Genomic DNA, 15,181 nt, shown 5'->3' on the forward strand with positions numbered 1-15,181 from the left:
GAAAGGACCAAACATTTCTTAAAAGCTAAGTATGTTGCCGGAAAAAGAAGGGAGCAGAGCTTTCCCCAGGAAGCTTAGCTGTGGTTTAGATTTTTCAGGAAAAACCAGAATCAAATTACAGAATAAATAAAGGCACCCATCCCCCTTTTAAATGAACACCAGCTTTGGTGCAGCTTTGAATAAAGCATTCTGTAAACCCCTACCAGAACTAAACTAGTACATTGAACTTAGATTAATTTTCACTAAACCACAAGCAAATGTTTCCCTAAAAATCACCCAGTTAACAAAGTCTGTGTATTTAAGCCAAAACAATTTAACTGAACATACGGGCCACACATTGATTTCGGGTCCCTGCTAATAAGTCAGTCTGGAAATTCACAGGTGTGCCCATCCTGCCTTGGCTGCTGAAGTCCAGGTGTCTAGGGCTGACTGATGCCCGTTATGCCTCCCCTCCCCCATCTTTGTCACAGGATTTGACGCACCAGCTCTCCAAATGACTCTGGCCACCACAATGCCAAGCCTGACCCTGGCCCTCCCATTTGCTGTTCAGCCCAAGTGCGGAGATTGGCTATTAACCCTGTAAACAGGCCTCTGACCCCCAGAGGCTGATGGCTGGCCAAGGAAAGCCGAGCTGCTGACGCAGACTGGGAAGCAAGAGCCCACTTCCAGCAGCCCAGGCTAGCTGTGTCCAAATCCATGACTGGGGAGGGGTTAGAGCCTTGAGGGACAAAATTATTCTACCGGCTGCTGATGGCCCTAGGGAGACTGCACTGGCCCAACAGCTGGGCCCCATCTCATGGGCCCGCTTCTTCGCCAGGAGAGAAGCCACTCCTGGGTAGGTACTGCCCCACCCAAACCCAGCCATCTGGAGTGACCCAGCCCTGGTTCCCAGGTGTGTGGATGTGAATTGTCCCACCCAGCCCACTCTACAGTGAGCAAACGGAAGCCCTCTGGGAGGGTGGTCACAGCCTCCCCTGTACCTCTGAACAGCCTGCCAGGCTCCCTACTCTTAGGCCTCCACTGTCCACCAGGGAAAGCCCTGAGCTGGGAGTTGGGGAACCCCCAGGCATTGCCCCTGTCTAGGACACAATTCTCTTTTGGGATCAGGGAGGGCTGTGAGGGCTTTCTAGGTCTCAAGATCAGGAGCTTGAAGATGCAGCCTGGGAAGTGGGAAGGTGAGACCAGGACATAGGCCGGCCTAAAGCAAGAGTCCTGGGCCTGGAGGCTCCTGGGAAGGTGGTAAGGAGGGAGCATGTGTCGGTGGCCTCAGGGCAGCAGCTGCCTGGGCAATGTTCATGGAGTGGATGCTCTGGGAAGCGGGTTGGGTGGTGAGCTTCTCTCCTCCCCTCTGAAGACGTCACTGGAGTCTGGGGGTGGAGCTGCCTGGTCTATAAATCCTGGGGCCATCAGCCTAGGGTCCTGCAGCTACCTGAAGGAGCCATCTCATCCACAGCTCTTCCTCGGTGAGTGGGGAGCCTTCCCTAAGGGCTAGGACACCTGGACCAAGTTTCATCCTGGACGTATGGTGTGCTGCTCCTCTTCCCCATTCCCAAGTGCCTCCACCCCTGAACCATGCCAGAGAAGTCCCCTTTTCCTCTCCTCTCCCCAACAGCTCTACCATCTATTCTTGTGCTTGTTGCCCCTGGCATGGGAGGGATAAGGGGTAGAAGCACTTGCCCCCATCAACACCACTCATCCATTCCACATCCCCAACTACTATGGAAGAGATACAGCAGGCCACGGAGAAAAGGGCGGAAGGCCTGCCACTCTGGTTCCCTAGCACTGGTGCTCCAAATGCCCCTACATTGAGAACTCCCCTGACCATCCATCTATCCTCCCATCCATTGGCCTGAATTCAGGTCTCTGTTCCCCTCCAACTTTCTTCCGCTTCTGGAAACTCCTTGAAGGAAAGATGGATGGGCCTGGACAAGTGGGAGGGCCCTCAGAGCTGGCAAGGCAGGTAGCCTCTGTGCCCCAGGCTCAGGGAGAAGGCTCGTCCCCTGGAGCATCGTCCCCTGCTGGGCCAGGATCCCCCAGGATCTGGACCCCTGTATGCTTGGGATGAGGAGCGGTGGCAGAGAGGGAAGGGCATAAGGAGATACCAAAGCTGCCCCTGAGATGCCAGTTTTCCAAGGTGGCCCTGGAGGAAGTAGGGGGATGTGGGGGTGAGGTAAGGCTCCTTGAATGCTGTACCCTGTCCATTAGAGCAGCCATGGCCATCTCCAGGTGAGGCCTCCTCCTGCTCCTGCTGCTGCTGACTGCCCACCCTGGACCCTCAGAGGCTCAGCACTGGTCCCATGGCTGATACCCTGGAGGAAAGCGAGCCCTCAGCTCAGCCCAGGATCCCCAGAATGCCCTTAGGCCCCCAGGTGGGTGTCTCCCAGCCTGATCAGGAGGAAGAAAGTGATGGCCGGGGGCTCCCCCACCCTCCTGGAGCCTGAGGTCGGGGTAGGGAGGACAGCATCAGTTCCCTTCTAAGGAAGGGCCCTGGACACTGCAGCAGGCAGCCCAGTCCAGACTGCCCCTGGCCTCCCAAGTGATGCCCTGGCTCCCCTGGAAGACAGCATGCCCTGGGAGGGCAGGACCACGGCCTGGTGGTCCCTTCGCAGGAAGCGACACCTGGCACGGACACTGCTGGTGAGTAGGGTGAGGTCCCCAGCATCAAGACCAGCCACTGGTCATCAGAGGCCATTGTGGCTTAGGGTTGGGTGCTGGGAGGGTGGGGAGAATGAAACACCACTGAGATGCCCCCTGCCACAGCACCCCCAGCCATTTCTCAGTGCCCCTACTGCACACAGCAGGGTGCTGTCTGCTATCCTTCCTATTTCCCAGGAGGATTCTAGACAATTTACAAAACACTTACTTGGGTTAAAGACCAAAGTCACTAGTAGACTAGAAGGAGATAATTGTTCTATAAGACAGTGGTGGCCATGGGGTCCCACAGGCATCCTGACAAGCCAATGACTGTCTTGAGGTGGACAGACCCCGGGCCAGTGGAAAGAGGTGAGGGATGCAACCTCACGCAGACAGACAACAGGGCCAAGAGGACCAGGTGGTGACTGACATGTGCACTAGGAACATCTCAGGGACTGCAGAGCTCCCCAAGACCATAGCAGAAGACAGGCGTGGGGAAATGGTTTGCTACTGTTTTGCAAATCAAACATTTACAGTGCATCAGGATAGCCGGGTAACTAAAGAAGAAAGTGGTTAGTTCCTATGAGGCAAAGTCTTACCGCCTGATTTGTGTGTATGTGCTGAGGTTTCTATGCGTCAGGCTTGTTTACGGTGGACAAGAGGGCATGCCCAAGGGAGCTGGAGATCCCCACACTACCTGGATCCTCAGGCTTCTAGGGGAGGCGGGGGGGCGTCCTGCTGTGGGAGGCCACGTGGGGACTGGGGGGGACGAGAGGGGAGAGGACCAGGAAGATGGCAGCTCAGCGGTCACGAGACCAGTGTCCTGAGACATGACCGCCACCTCTCCCTCCGCAGACCGCAGCCCGAGAGCCCCGCCCCGCCCCGCCCCGCCGTCCTCCAATAAAGTGTGAGGTTCCCCGAAGCTGTTGCGTCGAGTTCTGTCCTCCCTGTCTTCACCGCTGAGACCCTTCCCTGCGTGGGGGCTGGAGGCACGCGGGTCCGGCCCCGGGCCCTGGCGGGAAGGCCGGGCCAGAGCCTGGGGGCGGGGTGCGGACGTCCGCAGGGTCGCCGCTTCGGTTCCAGAGGCCACACGGCCGGGCGGGGCGTGAGGGACAGCCCGAGGACTACAGGTCCCAAGGTTCCCCGCGCCGCTTCCGGGGCACGGTGGCGTCCCGGCACCGCGGCCGCAGTGAGGAGACTCGGCCATGCTACGCGCGCTGAGCCGCCTGGGCGCGGGGACCCCGTGCAGGCCCCGGGCCCCTCTGGTGCTGCCAGCGCGCGGCCGCAAGACCCGCCACGACCCGCGGGCCAAATCCAAGATCGAGCGAGTGAACATGCCGCCCGCGGTGGACCCTGCGGAGTTCTTCGTGCTGATGGAGCGTTACCAGCACTACCGCCAGACCGTGCGCGCCCTCAGGTGTGCGGCCGGGGGGAGGTGGCCGTCCGCGCGCGCTGGTGACGGTGGGAGTGGGCGGAGAGGGTGCTGATTCCTGGCGCGTCTGCACCCAGGATGGAGTTCGTGTCCGAGGTGCAGAGGAAGGTGCACGAGGCCCTAGCCGGGGTTCTGGCGGAACGCAAGGCCCTGAAGGACGCCGCCGAACACCGCGAGCTGATGGCCTGGAACCAGGCGGAGAACCGGCGGCTGCACGAGCTGCGGTGCGTGGGGCGGGAGGCGGGGCGGGGCGGCGCGGCCTGGCCGGCCTGGGAGAAGCCCGGGCCCCGCTCAGCCTCGGCCCCTTGACCCTCACAGGATAGCGAGGCTGCGGCAGGAGGAGCGGGAGCAGGAGCAGCGGCAGGCGTTGGAGCAGGCCCGCAAGGCCGAAGAGGTGCAGGACTGGGCGCAGCGCAAGGAGCGGGAAGTGCTGCAGCTGCAGGTGGGCAACGTCTCCGGAGGGTGGGACTCCAGCCGGGGACGCTGCTTGCGGGGCACTGGGAATTCTGGGCACTGCGACGCGGGCGCTGGCTATGTGCAGAGACTTAGAGTTGGCAGGTCCGGATTTGGAGAGGAGAGTGCCAGTCAGGCGCAAAGACCCGGAGATGAGCGGAGTAATTGGACAGTGTTCAGGTACCTAGCAGGTCTGTGGGAGGGACCCTGCGTTCCACAAAGAGGTTGTATTTTGCATAACAGGTGATGAAGCCATGAAGGGTTAAGTATTTCAGGCTAGGATTAGCAGGTGTGCGACTTAAAAGCAGGGAGACCACTTAGGAGTAATGCAGTGAGAATGGATGAGGCTTGATTTAAAGTATAGAAGGGTGGCTGGGAGCGGTGGTTCACGCCTGTAATCCCAGTACTATGGGAGGCCGAAGCGGGCTTATCACTTGAGGTCGGGAGTTCGAGTCCAGCCTGGCCAAGCTCCGTCTCTCCTAAAAATACAAAAATTAGCCGGGCGTGGTGTGCGCCAGTAATCCCAGCTAGTCGGGAGGCTGAGGCATGAGAATCGCTTGAACCCAGGAGGCAGAGGTTGCAGTGAGCCGAGATGGCGCCACTGCACTCCATCCTGGGCGACAGTGAGACTCTGTCTCAAAATAAATAAATACATAAATAAAGTAATGGGGGGAAGGATGAGTTAGAGTGATTCAGAGGGGATCACTGAGGGACGGATTTCACCTACCAGGACGTGAGATTTTCATAGCTGGCACTCGGGGCTATGGCTGAAGTGTCTGAGAAAAGAGGAACGTGGCAAAGCAACCTGATATCACTCCACTGGGAGGCCAGAGGGGCTCTCAAATAGGACCTGGGTTCCAAGCATGCTTCCCCAGGGAGAGCAGGAGCTGCTTTCTCAGTGGGGTGAGAGGCCAGCAGGCTGGGTGGGCTGGCTGGCATGTGCCCAAGGCTCCTGTTCAGCTGGGCTTTTCTCTCCCGATAGGAAGAGGTGAAAAACTTCATCACCCGAGAGAACCTGGAGGCACGGGTGGAAGCAGCATTGGACTCCCGGAAGAACTACAACTGGGCCATCACCAGAGAGGGGCTGGTGGTCAGGCCACAACGCAGGGACTCCTAGGGGCCCAGTAAGGACAGTGCCCACCAGGGACCATGTATGTATCATGGCGGAAGAGTTGGCCCTGACCTGGAATAAAGCAGTTGGTGCTGCTTATGAGGAAGGTTCAGCCTTATCCAGCACAGCCTTCACGTTTTGCCCTCTGCTGTCACCACTTGGTCAGAAACTTCCAAACGCAGTGCCCTGTTCTGCCCGTGTGTACAGCCTCAGCGCACCAGGAGACCCTAGAGTGGTTTCCATCTCACAGAGAATCAGACAGGGCCACAGCCCCCTCAGGCAGCCAGGTCATCTGAGTATCGTTAAGAGTAGTGATGGGAAGATTACAGTCTGAGGGCCAAACGTGCCTGCTTCCTGTTTTTGTAAATAAAGTTTTGTTGGAACACAGCCACACCCATTCATTGACTTCTTTTTACTACAGTGGCAAAGGTGAGTAGTTGCAACAGAGACCATATGAATCCCAAAGACTAAAATCTAACTTTTTACAGGAAAAGTGTAGTGATCTCTTATCTGGAGCTTTAGGACTCTAGCCTGGAGCAGATGTCACCCAGGACCTGAGCCACAAGCTAACCATTGGCCAGGTGCCTGCCTCTGCTCTATACTGTGCTTTGCTGGCCAGAGTCTGGTGTATCCAAGACCCAGAAGGCAAAGAGGAGACCCCATTTTTTTCTGGGTTCCACAAAGAGGTTGTATTTTGCCTTACAGGTAATGAAGCCATGAAGAATTAAATATTCTAGGCTAGGATTAGCAGGTGTGTGACTTAAAAGCAGGGAGACCATTAGGAGTGGGTCTCTCCACCCATGGCCTCAGTGACCTACATTTGCCCTGGCATTGCCATTGCCCTTGGGCCACCCAGCAGATGGCTGCTGGCAGGGGAGACATGGTTGACCAAGATTTTATGAGGTTAGTGTGGCTTAGCAAGCACTTGGACCAAACTCTATGGGTACTGGGACTACCTGTGATGATGAAGAGAGTATATAGATCCATAGTCCCTGTTCAGATGCAGGCCCTCAAGCAGTGTCTGGGATGAGCTGGAGGAATGTTTCTCAACCAGAGCAGCTTCCGTTTGCTGCCATGCACATGAACTCCAGCTTCTCTCCATGACTCCCACTTCTTTGCAGGGAAGGCCTAGGGACCCCCAAGAAATGAAAACCTTTTTTTTTTTTTCTTTTTTTTTTTTTTTGAGACGGAGTCTCGCTATGTTGCCCAGGCTGGAGTGCAGTGGCACGATCTTGCTCACTGCAAGCTCTGCCTCCCGGGTTCACGCCATTCTCCTGCCTCAGCCTCCCAAGTAGCTGGGACTACAGGTGTCTGCCAACACGCCTGGCTAATTTTTTGTACTTTTAGTAGAGACGTAGTTTCACCGTGTTAGTCAGGATGGTCTCGATCTCCTGACCTCGTGATCCACCCGCCTCGGCCTCCCAAAGTGCTAGGATTACAGGCGTGAGCCACCGCACCGGGCCGAAATGAAAACCTTTTAGGGTGTATGGGCCACTCTTATTGCAGGTGAGAAAGCAGGTAATAAGGTACAAGCAGAGGTGGTGCCTGGCACCCAGTCCTCCTCAGAGCACTGCACTCCTGAGAACCTTGGCCTCCCTCCTTAGGCTGGTAATAGCTCTTCTCCCCCAGCATCAACTCTGGCCAGAGCACAGTGGCATCCCTGCTTTTAGGTGCGAGGCATCTGGAGTGAGACCTGATGGGCACACATGGGCAGTGGTTTGATGTCTTCCATGGCCTCGGGCTTTGTCATGCTGAAGAGTGGGCCATCTGGCCCCCTGCATCGGAAGCCTTTGGTGATGTGGCACATAGGCCTGTGTTAGGAAGTCCAGTTTTATGTAACATACTCCTCCCTGGACCTCCTTGTCTCCATCTTCCAGTTTCATTCTTTCCAAGGCCTCTGTACCGGGATCCAGACGTAAGCCATCTGTCTGTTCAGACAGAGGACACACTGACCTTGAAGCTCTGTCTTTGGGCTGATTCCACTGCTGTCCAGCATGGGGCTGGAACTCAGCATTCACTGCTGATGCTGTTATCTCATGCAGAACCACCTGGGAACCAAGTGTCACATTTTTATTCTCTACCCACAGCCACCTTGCTGGTGTAGGCACCACTAGGCAGCTTACTGGTACCTTCAGGGTTAACTCAAACCCAGTGCCATCTGTACCTGCTTCTAATGGAACATTGAGTGCAGCCAGGTGCACAGGTAGCCTCTCAGATCCCAACCAGTCCAGGTTGCAGAGTCATGTGATGCCCCAGGGTAGTGATGCCTGATCTCCGCAGAACCCTGGATAGTTAACCTGATGGGCATGGCCTTGCTCAAAACACCAAGGTCTCTTCAGATCCTTACCTCAAGTTCCTAGTAGGGCTTGGATCTGTTACAGACAATGAGCTCTGCAGGGTTTTAAGGGGGAGAGTTGCCAGAATCATGCTGCAGCCTGGACCACCAAGAGAATATCTTGCTCAAGGCTCCACTTGTGGGTGGTAGATTTGGGGTCTAGCTGGTAAATGCATTTGGAGCAGAACACCCAAATGTAAGTGCTTTCACTAAGATGGGAGGAGGTCCACCAGGCTTTGTGGGATAGACAGGCTGGACCAGCAATTTGTGAGTGGCAAGTTTTTCCCGAAGGACCCAATCAAGTATAGATGTTTTACCACGAAACGGGATTCTTGCCCCTTCCAGTTGTCTAGAATAAGCATGATGTCAATGACTGGCCCCCGCATGTTGTCCCGGGGATGGATGGTGTAGGTCTTGAGGATCTGGTTATGCAAAACTGTAGAGTTGTTAATCTCTCGGGCTGAATTGTGAAGGTGTGCTGCTTCTAGCTGAAGGCAAGCCGCTTATAGTGGTCCAGGTGGGTAGGACAAGAGAAGAATGCATTTGCCCAATTAATCTGTTCCATCAAGGAGACCACCCTAGACGTCATTACACCTAAAGTCATTCCTCATATTTTTCCAACATACTCCAAATTTTCCGCATGGAACAATCACAGTTAGTTATCCAGTATTCCCTGAAATCTTTGGGAAATGTTACCTCCTGCACTTACCCTGTGGTTATTTCCCCAACTCTGACAAGTACGGAGTTGAAATGGACAACTAGGAAGGAAGGCCAGTTGACTGCTGAAATAAGAGCAACTTTGGCAGAAAGGGTTAAGTTTGGAATTATTTTTCTTTCCCAAATAGGAAGTCAAGAGTAATATTGCAATCCCAAAAACCTGAGACAGGCAGGCCTAGCCATGATGCTGTCATTTCCCCTGTCAGGTGCTTTAGTGAATATTTCCTTAGCGCAGGTAGGCGCATAAACAATATATGTGATGTTTTTATAAAGGGAACACTGCCAGAGTCAGCCTCATGGTTCAGTTTACAGGACCTCAAAGTCAAGAACTTGAAGAATCCCACCATAGTGCCACAAAAGGGCCCAGGAAAGTGACATTAAAAGGTCAGAGCTGTGGCCGGGCGCAGTGGCTTACGCCTGTAATCCCAGCACTTTGGGAGGCGGAGGCAGGTGAATCACCTCAGGAGTTCGAGACCAGCCTGGCCAACATGGTGAAAACGCGTCTCTACTAAAAATATAAAAAATTAGCTGGGCATGGTGGCGGGCGCCTGGAATCCCAGCTGGAAGGCTGAGGCAAGAGAATCACTTGAACCTGGGAGGCAGAGATTGCAGTGAGCCCAGATCGCACCACTGCACTCCAGGCCAGGTGACAGTACAAAAAAAAAAGTCAGAGCTTGCATAAGCCCCAGTCTTATGCGGTACTCCACAGTGGCTCTGTGGTCACAATAATCCTCCCCAAATGCATTTCCCCTCCCTGAGAGTGAAAACACAGGTGTAAGGTTGAAGTACTCTGGGAAGTTGTGTTACAGGTCACTTTTTTTTTTTTTTTTTTTTTAATGCTGGCTACTGAGGGAGAGAAATGGTCTGGGAGTGAGGTTGTGTGGCTGGGAAATCTGAAACAGATACAAACGTCAACCATGCCTACTACACAGCCTTCTGGCACTACCAGTCAGTGCCCCCAGGTGCTATTGCTGGCACCCCTGCTGCTGCTGTTGGAACTGCAGGAATGCAGGTGCCCACTACAGCTGCCAGAAATGCCCCAGAAGCGAGAAAAGTGAATTTGCCCTTCCTCTGGCCTTAAAAATCTTTCCCTGGGCCAGGCACAGTGGCTCATGCCTGTAATCCCAGAACTTAGGGAGGCTGAGGTGGGTGGAGCACCTGAGGTCAAGAGTTCAAGATCAGCCTGGCCAACATGGTGAAACCCCGTCTCTACAAAAATACAAGAATTAGCCAGGCATGATGGCAGGTGCCTGTAATCCCAGCTACTCGGGAGGCTGAGGCAGGAGAATTGCTTGAACCCAAGAGGCGGAGGTTGCAGTGAGCCGAGATCATGCCATTGCATGCCAGCCTGGGCGACAGAGCAAAACTCTGTCTCAAAAAAAATCTTTCCACAGGCCAGGCGCAGTGGCTCACACCTATAATCCTAGCAATTTGGGAGGCTGAAGCAGGTGGATCACTTGAGGTCGGGAGTTCGAGACCAACCTGGCCAACGTAGTGAAACTCTGTCTCTACTAAAAATACAAAAATTAGCTGAGCGTGGTGGTGCACACCTGTAATCCCAGCTACTGGGGAGGCTGAGGCAGGAGAATCGCTTGAACCCGGGAGGCGGAGGTGCACTGCAGCCTGGACAATGGAGAGAGACTCCATCACCCCCACCCCCCCCCCAAAAAAAAGAAAACAGCAGTTTATAAACAGATATTCTACATCCCTCTTAGCATTGTTTATCAGGACTGTCATTTTCTTGTATGAGACATTTGGGTTTTTTCCCTCTGAATATGTTACTACTGTGACATTTAGCCCTTAGAAAAAAGTTAGGCCAGGTACAGTGGCTCACACCTGTAATCCCAACAATTTGGGAGGCTGAGGTGGGAAGATCGCTTGAGCCCAGAAGTTTGAGACTAGTCTGGGAAACATAGGGAAACCCATCTCTATTAAAAAATTAAAAAAATTAAAAATTAGCTGGGCATGGTGGTGTACACCTGTGGTCCTAGCTACTTGGGAGGCTGAGGTGGGAGGATGGCTTGTGCCTGCTGGGTTGAGACTGCAGTGAGCCATGATCACACCACTGGACTCCAGCCTAGGCAACAGAGCGAGACCCTATCTTCAAAAAAAAGAGGAAAAGAAAAAAAGTTAACAAATGTTCAGTATTTCAGTTACTTCCTGACCTGGTGATATTTAAGGGTGTGTTTGTTTTTGGATAATCTTTGCAAATATATTAACTACTGTTAACGGGAAAAGCTGCTTTGGCGACTTGAGCTGACTGAGTCACACTTCTGGGCTCTCTGGGCCCTTTTGTGAGTTTATAATAGAAATAAAATATGACTTTATAAAAAAAAATCCCCAAGAGAGATGGGAGAGTATTTAAATTATTGCCCCATTTACTGCTTCTACCCAGAAATCCATATAAATAAATCAAAAAAATAGATTTATGGTAACAAGCCTGATGCAACCTGCTTGGGTTTAAATTTGAATCCCAGGTTCTCCCTCTTACTATTTGCATATCTTTGAGAACATTTCTTAGTCCCTCTGTGCCTCAGTTTCCTCAAAAGTAAAATAGGGATTAAAAAATACTAGTATCTACCTATAAGGGTATTGTGGCAATTAAATGAGAAACTGATGTAAAGCTAAGCTCACTGACTGCAACAGTTTGTGCTTAATAGATGTTACATGTTATTATTATTATTTTATTTATTTATTTATTTTGAGATGGAGTTTCGCTCTTGTTGCCCAGGCTGGAGTGCAATGGCTCAATCTCGGCTCACTGCAACCTCCGCCTCCCGGGTTCAAGCGATTCTCCTGCCTCAGCCTCCCAAGTAGCTGGGATTACAGGCATGCACCAGCTAATATTTTTGTATTTTTAGTAGAGACAGGGTTTCACCATATTGGTCAAGCTGATCTCGAACTCCCAACCTCAGGTGATCCGCCCACCTTGGCTTCCCAAAGTGCTGGGATTACAGGCGTGAGCCACCGCGCCCAGCCACGTTATTATTATTATTATTACTATTATTTTAGGGAAACCAGAGAATAGTCTTAAACTTACATCATAGACTGAGAAGAATTAACTGCCAAATAACACTCACTCAGGGAATGAATTGCTGGAGGAGACCAAGACCTGCCCTGCAGCTCCCCTTATCTCCAGCAGAGGGCAGACGCATCAAGATAGTGACAGGGCCCTCAAAAATGGAAAGGATAAGATTGGTGAATTTGACTTTTTTTTTTTTTTTTTGAGACAGAGTCTCGCTATTGTTGCCCAGGCTGGAGTGCAATGGCTTGATCTCGGCTCACCCCAACCTCCGCCTCCCAGGTTCAAGCAATTCTCCTGCCTCAGCCTCCCCAGTAGCTGGGATTACAGGCACACACCACCACGCCTGGCTAATTTTGTATTTTTAGTAGAGATGGGGTTCCTCCATTTTGGTCAGGCTGGTCTCAAACTCCCGACCTCAGGTGATCCAGCCGCCTCGGCCTCCCAAAGTGCTGGAATTACAGGCATGAGCCACCGCGCCCAGCCCGATTACATTATTTAAGAAATAAACTTAACAGGCCGGGTGCAATGGCTCATGCCTGTAATCCCAGCACTTTGGGAGGCTGAGGCGGGCAGATCACCTGAGGTCAGGAGTTCGAGACCAGCCTGGCCAACATGGCGAAACCAAGTCTCTACTTAAAATACAAAAAAATTAGCCTGGTGTGGTGGCACTCACCTGTAATCCCAGACACTTGGGAGGCCGAAGCAGGAGAATTGCTTGAACCTGAGAGGTGGAGGTTGTGGTGAGCCGAGATCACGCCATTGCACTCCAGCCTGGGCAACAGAGTGAGACTCCGTATCAAAAAAAATAAAATAATAAGTTGCAGACATCAAGACACTTCATCTCTCAATACTTAAGCATATATTTCTTCAGAACAAAGTCATTTTCAACATAAGCATAGTGCTATTATCTACCCAAGAAATCAAACGAAAACTCTCCGTTGCTCCCCCCTCCCCAGCCCTTGGCAGCTACCACTCTTCTTCTTTTTTTTTTTTTTTTTAGAAATAGGGATTGGGTCTTGCTCTGTTGCCCAGGCTGGTCTCAAACTCCTAAGCTCAAATGATCCTCCCACTGTGGCCTCCCAAAGTGTTGAGATTACAGGCGTGAGCCACCACACGCAGCCTCCTTCCTTTTGAAGGCTGAGTAATATTTCACAGTATGTACATGCCACCTTTATCCATTCATCCATTCATGAACGTTGGGTTTCTTCCGCCTGTTGCTTACTGTGAATACTGCTGCTACAAACATGGGTGTGCAAATACCTCCTCCAGCCCCTGCTTTCAATTCTTTTGGATATGTACACAGAAATGGAATTTCTGGATCATATAATTTTATTTTAAATTTTTAAGGAACAACCATACTGTTTTTCCATGGCAGCGGCAACATTTTAAATTATTACCAGCAGTGCACAGAGGGGTTCCAATATCTTCACATCCTTGTCAACACTTGTTATTTTCTGGGTTTTTGTTTTTCGGGTTTTGTTTTGTTTTTTTTTTTTTTTGACAGATTCTTGCTCTGTCACCCAGGCTGGAGTGCAGTGGCACGATCTCAGCTCACTGCAACCTCTGTCTCCCGGGTTCAAGTGATTCTCCTGCCTCAACCTCCGGAGTAGCTGAAATTATGGGCACCCACCACAACACCCGACTCGTTTTTGTATTTTTTTTTTAGTAGAGACGGGGTTTTTCCATGTTAGCCGGGCTGATCTGGTCTCAAACTCAAGACCTCAAGTGATCCACCCGCTTCAGCCTCCCAAAGTGCTGGGATTACAAGTGTGAGCCACCGGGCCCAGCCATCTTTCCACATAAATTTTAGAATCAGTTTGTTTATATCTATAAAAATTTCTGCTGGAATTTTGATAAGGAATGTGAAATTGTTTTATCAATTAGATGTTGTTTTACGACCCACAATATAGTATCTTAGTGAATGTGTTCCATGTGCTTTTTTCTCTTCCACGTGCTTTTGAAAAGAATGTGTGTTTTTTTGTTTGTTTCTGTTTCTTGTTTTTTTGAGACAGAGTTTTGCTCTTGTTGCCCAGGCTGGAGTGCAGTGGCACGATCTCGGCTCACTGCAGCCTCTGCCTCCTGGGTTCAAGCGATTCTCCTGCCTCAGCCTCCCGAGCAGCTGGGATTACAGGCACCCGCCACCACGCCTGGGTAATTTTTGTATTTTTGGTAGAGATGGGGTTTCTCCATGTTGGTCATGCTGGCCTCAAACTCCCTACCTCAGGTGATCTGCCCACCTCGGCCTCCCAAAGTGTTGGGATTAGAGGCATGAGCTACCAGGCCCAGCCAATTTACATATTTTTTATTATGTATCTCTTAACAAACTGCTATGGCTATTATTGTTTTGATAGATTTGTCTTTTGGGCTTCATACTAGAGTTATGAGTGGATTGCATTCCACACATACAATATTAGGATATTAAATAGGTTTGTGTACTTAATTTTACCAATAGGTTTTATACTTTCAAGTGTTTTTTGGGAAGAGGAGAGGGTCAAATCTGTTCTTTGCCCTTTCTGTAACTGGATATTTATATCTTTCTCAAGTTTGGGAAAGTTTTCTGTTATTATTCTTTTTGTGGAGACATGGAGACAAGGTCTCACTCTGTTGCCCACGCTGTAGTGCAGTAGCACGTTAACAGCTCACTGTAGCTGTAAACTCTTGAACTCAAGTGATCCTCCCTGCCTCAGCCCCCAAGTAGCTGGGATTACAGGTGTGCACCACCTGTAATGCCTGCCTAATTTTTTATCTTCTTTTTTGTAGAGACAAGGTCTCACTATGTTGCCCAGGCTGGTCATGAACTCCTGGCCTTGAGCAATCCTCCTGCCTCGGCCTCCCAAAACATTGGAACTACTGGCACGAGCTACCATACCAGCTTGTTATTACTTCTTTGAATAAGCTTTCTTCTACCCCTTGCTCTTGCTCAACTCCCTCTTGAACACCAATAATTCTTAGATTTGGTCTATTGAGGTAGTTTTCTACATCTTGTAGATCCTCATTCTTTTTCATTCCTTTTTCTCCTCTCATTATGTATTTTCAAATAGACTATCTTCATGGCCCGTTGTGGTGGATCACGCCTATAATCCCAGCACTTTGAGAGGCCAAGGCAGGCGGAATGCTAGAGCTCAGGAGTTTGAGACCAGCCTGGCCAACATGGCAAAACCCCATCTCTACTAAAAATACAAAAAAATTGGCCAGGCATGGTCGGTGGCTCACACATATAATCTTAGCACTTTGGGAGGCTGAGGCAGGCAGATCACCTGAGGTCAGGAGTTCAAGACCAGCCTGGCCAACATGGGGAAACCCCATCTCTACTACAAAAATCAGCTGGGCATGGTGGCAGGCACCTGTAATCCCAGCTATTCGGGAGGCTGAAGCAGGAGAATCGCTGGAACCCAGGAGGCGGCGGTTGCAGTGAGCTAAGATCGCACCATTGCACTCCAGCCTGGGCAACAACAGCAAAACTCTGTCTCAAAA

At 51.5% G+C, this 15,181-nt stretch overlaps 1 pseudogene across 1 annotated transcript; it reads left to right on the plus strand.

Moving 5' to 3' along the window:
• The first annotated feature begins 2,205 nt into the window (after positions 1-2,205).
• GNRH2P (gonadotropin releasing hormone 2 pseudogene) lies at positions 2,206-3,554 on the plus strand (annotated as a pseudogene). The gene is made up of 3 exons (NR_160963.2): positions 2,206-2,369; positions 2,501-2,637; positions 3,490-3,554. The product of NR_160963.2 is annotated as a gonadotropin releasing hormone 2 pseudogene (transcript).
• The last annotated feature ends 11,627 nt before the right edge of the window (positions 3,555-15,181 follow it).

The sequence above is a fragment of the Gorilla gorilla genome, chromosome 21, assembly GCF_029281585.2.
Source record: "Gorilla gorilla gorilla isolate KB3781 chromosome 21, NHGRI_mGorGor1-v2.1_pri, whole genome shotgun sequence".
Classification (NCBI taxonomy): domain Eukaryota; kingdom Metazoa; phylum Chordata; class Mammalia; order Primates; family Hominidae; genus Gorilla; species Gorilla gorilla.